This window comes from Alosa sapidissima, chromosome 12, assembly GCF_018492685.1.
Source record: "Alosa sapidissima isolate fAloSap1 chromosome 12, fAloSap1.pri, whole genome shotgun sequence".
In the NCBI taxonomy this organism is placed as follows: Eukaryota; Metazoa; Chordata; class Actinopteri; order Clupeiformes; family Clupeidae; genus Alosa; species Alosa sapidissima.
Window position 1 is genome coordinate 1010086 of NC_055968.1, and position 14337 is coordinate 1024422.

Here is a 14337-nt window from a genome sequence, read left to right on the forward strand (position 1 = left end):
AGGATCGGGTACCAATTCAAAGACAGACAGCTGGTAAGATTACCATGTTAATCAGACTTGGTTGTGAGTTGGTACCCCTTTATCACCTACTTACAGTCCTGACCCTCTTTGCCTGAGTTCCATCTCCACACGATCATAACACACTTCATCAACAGATACACATATCATCGAACACTAGGCAGGGGAGGGTAGCTGGAACTATTATTGTTATTGTTATTATTATTATTGTTATTATTATTATTATTATTATTATTATTAGTAATATAAATAGCATCCCCTTCTTTCCCTCCCCCTTTTATTTACATTCTCTGATAAACTTTACTAATTTCACTCTTTCTCTCTGCCTCTCCCATCATTATTCTGACAGGGCCCCATTGGATGGCTTGGGAGACTCGGTCCTGGCGGGTTGCTGTGTGGTTTTGGCATTGGTTGGGTCCTGTGGGTTATCTATTGGCCCTGGGCCCCCGGTGTGCACCCTCCTCATACGCTCATGCACACGCCTTGTCCTGGAAGCACACAGCACGCTTTACTCTCTTTTAATCGCACTACATGTTAGGTGACATACATAAACAAAAACTACAAAACAGGCTAGGGTAAGAGTGGAGTGCAGGTAGATGCCTCATCAGGTGTCTATCTGCATGCCTCACTTATTTTAATGCACACATTGAGGAGGCATACATCTTACACAGGGTAAGTGTGGTGTGCATGGGGAAATCCTGACAGATATTCACCATGCATGCCCACTTCTTTTAATGCTACACTCTAGATAGACCCCTCAACCTAGCCATTCACATACTGTACATATTTAGGTCAAGAGTGGCGTGTTGGGTGAAGGTCTGGGGGCGAGGTGTGGTTTGTCGTGGTAGTGGGGGATGTGTGCATATGCTGGGGGCCTGGGGCGATGGGTGGCACGCAGGTCCTCCCCTCTGTCAGCCGTCGCAGTATAACTGCAGGGGCTGGGTGGAACTGTGGCCATTAATGGGTGCCCAGGTTGGCAATCAGTCAGGCAATCAACCAGGCAATCAGTTATTCCTATCATTATACTTATCATTAATAGAATAATTACAACTCCTCTCCTCTGAAACCCTCCCTCTCTATGTTCCAGCTTCTCTCCTCCTGGCCCAACAGCAAGCCAGCCTTATACATATGCGCACACACACACACACACACACATACATCCTCACATACTCACTACCCCTCACCCCCCATCCCCACCCCCATCCCAACACCACCTCATTCACACTCTTAGAGCTACCATCCGCACCCCCCCCCCCCCACCCCCCCATTCTTTTCATTCCGGTCATCAATTTCATCCCTGATAATCATATCTGCAATCATCCTGGACGCAAATCATCCTTAGCCTTTCTGTTATTAATGTTATGTTGTGTTATGTTTGTGGAAGCCAAGTCAATGTGATGTCTTGTTAAGTTACAGTATGTGTTTATGTAATGTACGTCTGTTTGTCGTATGTAGTATTCATGTGCATGTCGTAGTGTTGCATTTTCTGTAATGTCAATGATGTTTGCAAATAAAAAAAAAAAAAAGATGCTCTTAAAAAAAAAAAAAAAAAAAAAAAAAGACTTGGTTGTGAGTGTCATTTGTTGATTGTTGCACGCTAACAAGGCGTTGAGGTGCAAGCGGGAAGAAACACTTGTGTTTGTGAGCTGTAGTATCTGTTTGTTGCAAATATTCACGTGATAGTTTACGGAATGTATTACGCAAATATTGGTTGGTCAATTTTATTGCAGTTTGCTTAATGCAGTGATTTAATTCTGATATGCATTCTGATATGTGGGCTATTGTTGTACTGGATTGGTGGCTTGTAAAGACATGGTTTAAAAGCGTGCATATAACATCTGTCTAAAATGGAAACTAAAAATATTGAATTTCTAAAATTGTAAATTGTAGTTTAATGGGAGTGTATATGTATTGTAAATATTTATATGGGCAAAAAATGTGCTAAACTCACTGCTTGACTATTCAAATGTTTAGTGATTCATTGTGCATGCTCATTACTTTTAATACATTGTGCCTCCCATAGTTTAGAACTGAAACTTCAAACTGAAATATTCATGTAGAAATATGTTTATTTATATATATATATATATATATATATATATATATATATATATATATATATATATATATATATATATGTGTGTGTGTGTCTAGAGTCAAGTTTGATAATTAATCATTTTGAGTCCTGTGTGCCTGTTTTACAAAAAATGTGCAAATTGGTAAATGGTTGATGTTTCTGGTTTTAAGGTTGTTCACTTGTATCTGGGCTGCAAAAAGTGAAGACAAATAAAAAAGGATAAAGATGGAACAGAAGCCTGGTTATTGAGTGAAACCCAGTTTAATGTTCAGCATTGGTACCGCCCTATCAAGTGAAGCCAAGAAGAGTAAACACTTAAAACTTATCATAATACAGTGGCGTAGCCAAGGGTGTGCCTGGAACACCCAATCGTCTGTTTGGCACATCTAAAATATTTCGGACTTACATGCATATCATCATATTATCCATTCATAACATTTAACACGGCTATGAAATCCACATAGCCAGAACCTTAGCTTCACAAGCCAAATTGACAGACTAAGTCGCATTGCATGCAACACACATCCATGGTGAGAACAGACACTTTCAAATTTAATTAAAGCCCTTTGCCCTTTCTCCACCTCAACCCTCTCTGGTTTAACCAAATCAAGCATTCCTAAAACACTAAGCCTACACACTGTGACCAAAACATATGACTAATCAACCCTATTAACCGACTATTACGTGTTATCGTACTCACACACTCACACTCGCACAGAATTGTGGGAAACATGAAAACCCACCAATGAGCTTAGGCTCGGCATTGATGGAGTTCATTGTCAGTCTGTCACTTACAGACCTTTTTTGCTTGCTCCTTGGCACTTTTCGTGTATGTCAGAGTGGAAGAACATCTGAAAGCTATTCATCAATCCGGTGCAGGCGCTACCTCCATAATAATAATAATAATAATAATAATAATAATACTAAATGTAAAATAAAATGAATTAAATAAAATAATTTTATTTAAAGCGCCTTTCATGACACCCAAGGTCACTTCACAAACAAAAAGGTTGTTAAAATTATATTCCTCTCATAAAATGAAAAATGAAAAATAAAAAATAAAAGTAAAGGTAAAAGTCAGTCAGTCCATAAGCCATCTTGAAGAGATAGGTTTTTAAGTCTGTTTTTAAAATCAGTAATTGAGTAACAGTGTCTGATGTAGTCTGGCAGTGAATTCCACAGCTTGAAATAATGGTATTATTGATTTTGAAATAATGGTAAATGCAGATTTTCACCTCATTCTCCAGGTGCTGTCTCCAGTAGGTGATGTTGTAGGAGACATTGTTTACTAAGAAACAACTGAGGTCATACTCGGGCTCTGTAATATTCAGCTCCATAACTCCATATCTCAAAACCATAGACACAACTGGAGGATCTGTGACTGAGAAACCAAAGTACCAAAAGTCACTGACCAGCATGGCTCCAAAGTGATTCATCTAACAAAACAATACAGACTTCTTTCTACTCTTAGGATTTCTCAGTTATGAACTATAACTTTGCCTAGCTGATCTTCATTGAAATCCGTGGGCTCTTATTTGAAGCACACTATGAATAGGCTTCAGCGCCACAGAAACTGTGTAGGACTGGTGTTGAAACTGTTACGTTAAGATTCCCTGTCACTAATCCACTCTGCAGCCAGCATAACAACATTTGGCCCAACCCCACAGCAAATTCGGGTTGACTTAAAACTACTGTTGTCCTATGTATAATAGCTAGCAACATAGCAAGAGGCTAACAACCATAACATTTAACTAGAAAAGCATTTCCTGAAGGAAATACAGTGCATGAAAATGCAAAAAATATGATGTAAAATATCATACAGAGTAAAAACAAACTATATTAGTTGCTAGGTAGATGAGGTTTAATATAGTTGGAATGACTGAACAGTTAAATAGGTGGATAGTTTATATAGTTAAATGATTTACTTGGTATATAAGGTTTAATATAGTTGGAATGATTGAACGGTTAAATAAGTGGATAATTTAAATGGTTAAATTATTTAGGTAGATAATTGACGATAACTGACAGTTGGAATGGCTCTAATGTTTGCTAGCAGTTATGCTAACTATGTTATCAAAGATAATAATGTTAACCAAGTTACTTAACTTAGCTAATGTTTTCATTTTTAGTAGTTATGCTAACTAGCATGCTAACCATGTGACTTAGCTAACTTAGCTAATCATTTTTAACACTTTTGCTAGAAATGCTAACTAGCATGCTAACCATGTTACTTAGCTAACTTAGTTATCATTTTTAGCAGTTATGGTAACTATATTAACTAGCATGCTAACATGCTGGCATGCTAACTATGCTAACCATGTTACTTAGCTAACGTAGCTAATCAGTTTTAGCAGTTTTGCTAAAAATGTTAACTATGCTAACCATGTTACTTAGCTAACTTAGCTAATCATTTTTAGCAGTTTTGCTAAAAATGTTAACTAGCATGCTAACATGCTAGCATACTAACTATGCTAACCATGTTACTTAGTTAACTTAGCTAATCATTTTAGCAGTTTTGCTAAAAATGCTAACTAGCATGCTAACAATGCTAACCATGTTACTTAGTTAACTTAGCTAATCATTTTTAGTAGTTTTGCTAAAAATGCTAACAATGTTAGCAATGCTAACGTGCTAACCATGCTAACTAGCTACAGTGGGTAGGAGTCATAGTTGATGACAAGTAACAGTTACAATGGCTGAACAGTTAAAAAGTTCAGTAGTTTAAAGGGTTAAATTGTTTAACAGTAAAATATTGTAGTGAGGACTTTTATTTTGAAACAGTTTTTGGCAGAGGAAGCAGTTGAACAGGATGTGTAGTCTTAATAGGGCCAGTTTGTATGCTTACAGCCTGAGACTGGCAGTTGATCCAGGTGGCCGGAACACCTGCCACAGGATTCTAATTGCTTAACGGCTCTATTGTGATGTCATCAGCCCATGTTAAGTCTATTTGGATATTTTGAGTAGTTTTTAATTATAGTGCATGAAAATGCACTATATTGTTCGTCCAAGTCTTCTTATTACAGTGCATGAAAATGCACTGTACTGTTCTTCCAAGGCAACTTCTTATGATTATTATTCCGCTTACCACTTTTTCCGTACGCTATTTCTCTTGAACAGTTTAACTTAGAAACTTCATTCAAACTTTGTAACGTAGGTATTCAAACGGACGAAGCTGTTATGTCGTTTCAACTTTGAAACTTTTATACTTTTTAAACTATTAAAGAAAAACTTTTTAAAAATCCCCATAGACTTAACATTGCCGATTGTGACATCATAATACGGCCGTTAAGCAATTAGAATCCTGTGGCAGGTGTTCAGGCCACCTGGACCAACTGCCAGTCTCAGGCTTTAAGCATACAAACTGGCCTTATTAAGACTACACATCCTGTTCAACTGCTTCCTCTGCCAAAAACTTCAAAATAAAAGTCCTCACTACAACATTTCACTGTTAAACAATTTAACCCTTTAAACTACTGAACTTTTTAACTGTTCAGCCATTGTAACTGTTACTTGTCATCAACTATGACTCCTACCCACTGTAGCTAGTTAGCATGGTTAGCATAGTTAGCATTGCTAACATTGTTAGCATTTTTAGCAAAGCTGCTAAAAATGATTAGCTAAGTTAGCTAAGTAACATGGTTAGCATAGTTAGCATTGTTAGCATGCTAGTTAGCATAGTTATCATAACTACTAAAAATGATTAGCTAGGTTAGCTAAATCACATGGTTAGCATAGTTAGCATGTTCATTAGCATAGTTAGCATGTTAGCATGCTAGTTAGCATAACTACTAAAATGATTAGCTAGGTTAGCTAAGTCACATGGTTAGTATAGTTAACATGTTAGTTAGCATAACTACTAAAAATGATAAGCTAGGTTAGCTAAGTCACATGGTTAACATAGTTAACATGATAGCATTGCTAGCATAGCTAACATGTTTAGCAAAACTGCTAGAAAATTTTAGCTAAGTTAACTAAGTAGCATGGTTAGCATTGCTAGCACTGCTATAAAACATTAGCTAAGTAGCATGGTTAGCAAAGTTAAAAATCTTAGCATAACTGCTAGCAAACATTAGAGCCATTCCAACTTTCAGTTATCGTCAAATATCTACTTATACACAGCCATTAAACTATTTGAATATCAACATTCATTAAACTGCTAGAAAACATTAGCTAAGTTAGCTAAGTAGCATGGTTAGCATTGCTAGCACTGCTATAAAACATTAGCTAAGTAGCATGGTTAGCATAGTTAAAATCTTAGCATAACTGCTAGCAAACTATAGAGTCATTCCAACATTCGTCAAATATCTACCTATACACATTCATTAAACTTCCAGTCTGTCAACAACTTTTAAACTATTTACCTTCAACTTTTAAACGGTCTACTTTTAAACTATCTATTAAACTAGCTGTCTATCAACAACTTTTAAACTATCTACATTCAGCTTTTAAACAGTCTACTTTTACACTATAAACTTTTATTAAGCTATGCAGCCATCATGTCTATCCTAGCATCACCGTAGTAACCATCTCTGTATTATCTGTTTTAACTATACATAATATTTTACATCACAACTTTAGCATTTTCATGCACTGGTAATTCCTTGGAATTGCATTTCTAGTTCTTATTACAGTGCATGAAAATGCACTGTACTGTTCTTCCTAGGCAACAACAACAACTTATTATTATTATTACAGTGCATGAAAATGCACTGTACTGTTCTTACTAGGCAACAACAACTTCTTCTTATTACAGTGCATGAAAATGCACTGTACTGTTCTTCCTAGGCAACAACAACAACTTATTATTATTATTACAGTGCATGAAAATGCACTGTATTGTTCTTACTAGGCAACAACAACAACAACAACCTCTTATTATTATTCCGCTTACCACTTTTTCCGTACGCAATTTCTCTTGAACAGTTTAACTTAGAAACTTTGTTCAAACTTTGTAACATAGGTCTTCAAACGGACCAAGCTGCTATGTCTTTTCAACTTTGAAACTTTTATACTTTTTAAACTATTAAAGAAAATCTTTTTAAAAATCCCCATAGACTTAACATTGCCGATTGTGACATCATAATACAGCCGTTAAGCAATTAGAATCCTATGGCAGGTGTTCAGGCCACCTGCAGCCTCAGGCTTTAAGCATACAATCTGGGTCAATTAAGACTACACATCCTATTCAACTGTTTCCTCTGCCCAAAACTGTTTCAAAATAAAAGTCCTCACTACAATAATCCACTGTTAAACAATGTAACCCATTAAACTACTGAACTTTTTACATTCAACTTTTAAACGGTCTACTTTTAAACTATCATTAAACTATCTATCTATTAAACTAGCTGTCTATCAACAACTTTTAAACTATCTACATTCAACTTTTAAACTTTTAAACTATATACATTCACTAGCTGTCTATTAACAACTTTTAAATTGTCATCAACTATGTCAACACTTTTCATCAACTATGACTCCTACCCACTGTAGCTAGTTAGCATGGTTAGCAAAGTTAGCATTGCTAACATTTTTAGCATAACTGCTAAAAATGATTAGCTAGGTTAGCTAAGTCACATGGTTAACATAGTTAGCATTGCTAGCATAGTTAACATATTTAGGAAAACTGCTAGAAAATGTTAGTGAAGTTAGCTAAGTAGCATGTTTAGCAAAACTGCTAGAAAACGTTAGCTAAGTAGCATGGTTAGCATTGCTAGCACTGCTATAAAACATTAGCTAAGTAACATGGTTAGCAGAATTAAAAATCTTAGCATAACTGCTAGCAAACATTAGAGCCATTCCAACTTTCAGTTATCGTCAAATATCTACCTATACACAGCCATTAAACTATTTGAATATCAACATTCATTAAACTGCTAGAAAACGTTAGCTAAGTTAGCTAAGTAGCATGGTTAGCATTGCTAGCACTGCTATAAAACATTAGCTAAGTAGTATGGTTAGCATAGTTAAAAATCTTAGCATAACTGCTAGCAAACATTAGAGCCATTCCAACTTTCAGTTATCGTCAAATATCTACCTATACACAGCCATTAAACTAGCCTGACGAGCCAGACCCACATTAAAATGTAGGGTCTGGGCACTCACTGTTCGCAGTGCTCAGTCCGAGGGGCGGGATAATCAGTTGTCTTTCAAATTCCCTCTGCACGCAATAGGACAGCGGCAGCGCTATGAGTCCCATGCGTTTCCAACCAGCGGAGCTAGTTGGCTAGTTCAAACGTTTGCCAACTTAATAAAAGCTTAACTCGTGTCACACTGTTCGCCAGCAGCAGCAACATCCATCTTATTTGTTTTCAAGTCGCAGGGAATTCAAGCCAAACCGTTGCATCTCTGCCATCAATCATTATGTTAAGCCCACCTAACGACTCTATACACAATTTCATTGGCCTGATTAAGTTTCGATTTCTGGAGCTCACAAGCCAACGGAGAGTTGCTACACTAGCCCTGGCAGCAAATGTAATTTGTTGCCGCTAGGGGCGCGTCTAGATTTCTAGGCTACCATTAAACTATTTGAATATCAACATTCATTAAACTTCCAGTCTGTCAACAACTTTTAAACTATTTACCTTCAACTTTTAAACGGTCTACTTTTAAACTATAAGTAAACTATCTATTAAACTAGCTGTCTATCAACAACTTTTAAACTGTCTATCAACAACTTTTAAACTATCTACATTCAGCTTTTAAACAGTCTACCTTTAAACTATCAACTTTTATTAAGCTATGCAACCACCATATCTATCCTAGCATCACCGTAGTAACCATCTCTGTATTATCTGTTTAAACTATACATGATATTTTACATCACAACTTTAGCATTTTCATGCACTGGTAATTCCTTGGAATTGCATTTCTAGTTATTATTATTCCGCTTACCACTTTTTCCGTACGCAATTTCTCTTGAACAGTTTAACTTAGAAACTTCATTCAAACTTTGTAACGTAGGTATTCAAACGGACCAAGCTGCCATGTCTTTTCAACTTTGAAACTTTTATACTTTTTAAACTATTAAAGAAAAACTTTTTAAAAATCCCCATACACTTAACATTGCTGATTGTGACATCATAATACGATCGTTAAGCAATTATAATCCTATGGCCAGTCTCAGGCTTTAAGCATACAAACTGGCCTTATTAAGACTACACATCCTGTTCAACTACTTCCTCTGCCAAAAACTGTTCCAAAATAAAAGTCCTCACTACAATATTTCACTGTTAAACAATTTAACCCTTTAAAATACTGAACTTTTCAACTGTTCAGCCATTGTAACTATGACTCCTACCCACTGTAGCTAGTTTAGCATGGTTAGCATAGTTAGCATTTTTAACAAAACTGCTAAAAATGATTAGCTAAGTTAGCTAAGTAACATGGTTATCATAGATAGCATGTTAGCATGCTAGTTAGCATAACTACTAAAAATGATTAGCTAGGTTAGCTAAGTCACATGGTTAGCATTTGTTAGCATGCTAATTAGCATAACTACTAAAAATGATTAGCTAGGTTAGCTAAGTCACATGGTTAGCATAGTTAGCATGCTAGTTAGCATAGTTAACATAACTACTAAAATGATTAGCTAGGTTAGCTAAGTCACATAATTAGCATAGTTAGCATGCTAGTTAGCATAGTTCACATAACTGCTAAATATGATTAGCTAGGTTAGCTAAGTTAAATGGTTAGCATAGTTAGCCTTGTTAGCATGCTAGTTAGCATAACTACTAAAAATTATAAGCTAAGTCACATGGTTAGCATGCTAGTTAGCATTGTTAGCATAGTTATCATTATAGTTTTGACTAAACTATTAGAAAACATTAGCTAAGTAATATGGTTAGCATAGTTAGCATTGTTAGTATAACTGCTAAAAATGAATAGCTAAGTCACAAGGTTAGCATGTTAGCATTCTTAGTATTTTAGCATAACTGTAAAATTATTAGCTAAGTTAGCTAAGTTACATAGTTAGCATTGTTAACATAGTTAACAGCATTAACATTATTAACATGCTAGAAAAAACTGCTAGAAAACATTAGCTAAATTAACTAAGTTAAGTAACTTGGTTAATATTATTATCTTTGTTAACATAGTTAGCATAACTGCTAGAAAACATTAGAGCCATTCCAACTGTCAGTTATCGTCAACTATCTACCTAAACAATTTAACCTTACACTATCTACCTATCTATTTAACTGTTCAGTCATTCCAACTATATTAAACCTCATCTACCAAGCAACCAATATAGTTTGTTTTTACTCTGTATGATATTTTACATCACAACTTTAGCATTTTCATGCACTGGTAATTCCTTGGAATTGCATTTCTAGTTAATAGTTTAAAAAGTATAAAAGTTACAATGAAAAATGCATAGCCCCTATGTCACAAGTAAGACCTACGTAACAAAGTTTGAATGAAGTGTCTACGTTTAACGGTTGAAGCTGCATTAAACGCGTAGAAGTATTATAAGAATGCATAGAAGTATTATTAGAACTAGAGAATGTAATTCCAGGGAATTACAAGTGCATGAAAATGAAGCTAGGATAGACATAGCATAGCTTAATGAAAAGTTGATAGTTTAGACGTAGACAGTTTAAAAGTTGAATGTAGATAGTTTAACAGTTGTTAATAGACAGATAGTTTAAAAGACAGATAGTTTAATGTAGATAGTTTAAAAGTTGTTGACATATTGATAGTTTAATGCGTGTTGATAGACAAATAGTTTAAAGGCTCTATATAGGTAGATAGTTGACGATAACTGACAGTTGGAATGGCTCTAATGTTTGCTAGCAGTTATGCTAACAAAGCTAATTATTTTGACCAAGTTACTTAGTTAACTTAGCTCATGTTTTCTAGCAGTTTTGGAAAAAATGTTAACAATGCTAACTATGCTAATCATGTTACTTAGCTAATCCTTTGTAGCAGTTTTACTAAAAATGCTAACATGCTTACTATGCTAACAATGTTAACATGCTAACTATGCTAACCATGTGACTCAGCTAACTTAGCTAATCATTTTTAGCAGTTTTGCTAAAATGCTAACTATGTTAACAATGGTAACAATGCTAATGATGCTAACTAGCTAACTAGATAGTGATGACTTTTTGATACAGTTGATGGGAGTCATAGTTGACAAACAGTTACAGTAACAGTTGAACAGTTAAAAAGTTGGATAGTTTAAAGGGACTTTTATTTTGAAACAGTTGTGGGCACAGGAAGCAGTTGAACAGGATCTGCAGTTTTAATACAGCCATATTGTATGCTTAAAGCCTGAGACAGTGGCTCCAGGTGGCCTGAACACCTGGCATAGGATTCTAATTGCTCTATTGTGATGTCATAATCTAATGTTAAGTCAATGGGGAAATTTGAGTAGTTTTTAATTAATAGTTTAAAAAGTATAAAAGTTACAAAGTTGAAAAATACATAGCTGAAGTCACATAAGTAAGACCTACGCAACGCAGTTTGAATGAAGTTAAACGGTTGAAGCTGTATTAAACGCACAAAAAGCGTGAGAAGAATAATAATATTAAGAAAAATTCGGATAACATTAAAGTTCATTTTCATGCACTCTAAAAAGCCTTGGAATAACAGTGCAGTGCATTTTCATGCACTGTAAAAAATCGGATAACAATAGAGTGAATTTTCATGCACTCTAATAAGAATAATTCGGATAACAGTAGAGTGCATTTTCATGCACTCTAATAAAATGTATTGGAAGAACAGTACAGTGCATTTTCATGCACTGTAATAAATCGGATAACAATAGAGTGCACTGGAAAAAGCCTTGGAATAACAGTACAGTGTATTTTCATGCACTTGTAACTAGAAAACGCAATTCCAGGGAATTACCAGTGCATGAAAATGTAAAACATATGGTGTGAAATATATTGTTAAAACAGATGATGTGCTAATTAGCAACCAACATGATGAGGTTCAATGTAGTTGGAATGACTGAATAGTTAAATAGGTGGATGGCTTAAATGGTTAAATTATTTGATAGGTAGATGAGGTTTAATATAGTAGGAATGATTGAACAGTTAAATAGGTGGATAGTTTAAATGGTTAAATTATTTGTGAGGTAGATGAGATTTAATATAATTGGAATGACTGAACTAGGTAGATGAGGTTTAAAATAGTTGGAATGACTGACAGGTTAAATAGGTGGATAGCTTAAAAGGTTTAATTTTTTCCTAGGTAGATGAGGTTTAATATAGTTGGAATGACTGGACAGTAAATAGGTGGATAGTTTAAATGGTTAAATTATTTACTAGGTAGATAAGGTTTAATGTAGTTGGAATGACTGAACTAGGTAGATGATGTTTAATATTGTTGGAATGACTGCACTAGGTAGATGAGGTTTAATATAATTGGAATGACTGAACAGTTAAATAGGTGAAGAGCTTAAAAGGTTAAACTATTTGCTAGATAGATGAGGTTTAATATAGTTGGAATGACTGAACAGTTAAATAGGTGAATAGTCTTAAGAGAATGAGACTGTATGCTTAAAGCCTGAGAAACTGACCGTTGATCCAGGTGGCCTGGCCACCTGGCATAAGATTCTAATTGCTATGATGTCACAAAGGCCAATGTTAAGTCTATGGGGAAATTGTCAATTGTTTTTAATTAATAGTTTAAAAAGTATAAAAGTTACAAAGATGAAATGTACAAAGAGCACCCATGTCCTAAGTAAGACCTACGTAACATAGTTTGAATGAAGTTTCTACGTTAAACGGTTGAAGCTGCATTAACTGCGTTAGAATATAATAAGAAGATGACTAGGAAGAACAGTAAAGTGCATTTTCATGCACTGTAATAAGAAGCCTTGGAAGAACAGTACAGTGCATTTTCATGCACTGTAATTATATTTACACTTTGGCAGAACTATGAGACTAGGGCTGGGACAACGCAATCGTAATCGATGACGTTGACGCAAAAAATACGTTGACACAAAATATGCGCGTCGATTCGTCAAGCATAACGTGTGCTGCTTAATATTTCAAAATAAAGCTATCTTTCTACCCTACCTACCTACCCCACATAACTGTATCTAATCTAGCTATAATCTGCAGTAAAGCAGCATAACGTTGCACTATTAACCCTCAGAAGTCATGATGTCAAAATGTATTGTTCAAAACCGCTAGCATAAGGGCCTGTGTCCACCAATCGCACTTTTTGCGGTGACAGCGCCCTCAACCTCATTTTCAGAGCGCTTCGGTCAAGTGTTTATTGTTGCTATGTTACCAAAACCGTCTGCCAGCACGTCTTTTTGGATCGTTGCCTAATGCTAACTAACTAGCTAATTGAAATGGCAGCAATCGTTCAGGACTCGGCTCGCTAAATATGACTTCGACCGACAAAATGAGTTCATTTGGCATTACAATAGAATAGGTCATCTCTCTAGGCTTTGTAATTTGCGTTCAGTTTGCAGCAGTGGTTTAATATTAGTCACAATAGGACTTGGCTGATTGAGCTTTCCTCTGCCACTACCAGCATTGTTGACAGTGTAGGTCCCGCCCCTTTCCTTGATTTCAATTGGCTAGCAAAAGAGAAGTGACATTGACGAGTCCAGCACTGTTCTAAAAGTTGAACAGATTTCATCTTTCAGCGCTCAGAGCGCCGCGGAAAAAAAACGTCAGCACAGAGGGTTTTTTTCTGCCATGGGCGCTGAGCGCTATGAACTTCATAGGAGAAAATAGCCGCCATCTGCGCAAAAAAACGTGTTTGGTGGACACAGGCCCTATCTCTGCAAAATAATCTTTGAAATAATTACATATTCTTAAAGTAGTCAGTGTACTTAAGCAGAAATATCAAACACTCCAACCAAAAACGCTTAACTGTTCAGGATAACACTAGGCTTGATAGATATGCTATCACCTTTAGTCCGCTAATGGACGCCTAGTGTTTTTTTATTTTTATGGGTTTTCTTGGTATTTGAGAGAGCTTTTTTATCGTTTGATATGTATATAAATGAATATCTACATAATCTGAAAACTATTTATTCACTATATTTTGTAGGTCATCTTCAAGTTTGAATTTAGTTTTTTCAAACACAAATTTTTGGGCTAGTTTTGGATGTGGTACATTGAATTTAAGAAAGAATTGCATGTATTGAAAGCAAGGTTGTGCTGAATAAAATTATACCACACACTTGGCCATAAACATACTGAGGTAAAATGGAATAAAATCGATAATGCTAAAACACCCCAAAATGCCAGTGACTCAAGAGGCTTAACTGCAGTTAT

At 35.5% G+C, this 14337-nt stretch overlaps 1 protein-coding gene across 4 annotated transcripts in view; it reads right to left on the minus strand.

Moving 5' to 3' along the window:
• LOC121677445 (Fc receptor-like protein 5) overlaps nucleotides 1-14337 on the minus strand; it is a 167287-nt gene that overhangs the window by 10686 nt on the left and 142264 nt on the right. For all 4 annotated transcript variants that reach the window (XR_006020967.1, XR_006020968.1, XR_006020969.1 and 1 more), the window contains one exon: nucleotides 3331-3476. The gene's annotated coding sequence lies outside the window, so the exon portion shown is untranslated. The remainder of the gene's footprint in view (nucleotides 1-3330; nucleotides 3477-14337) is intronic.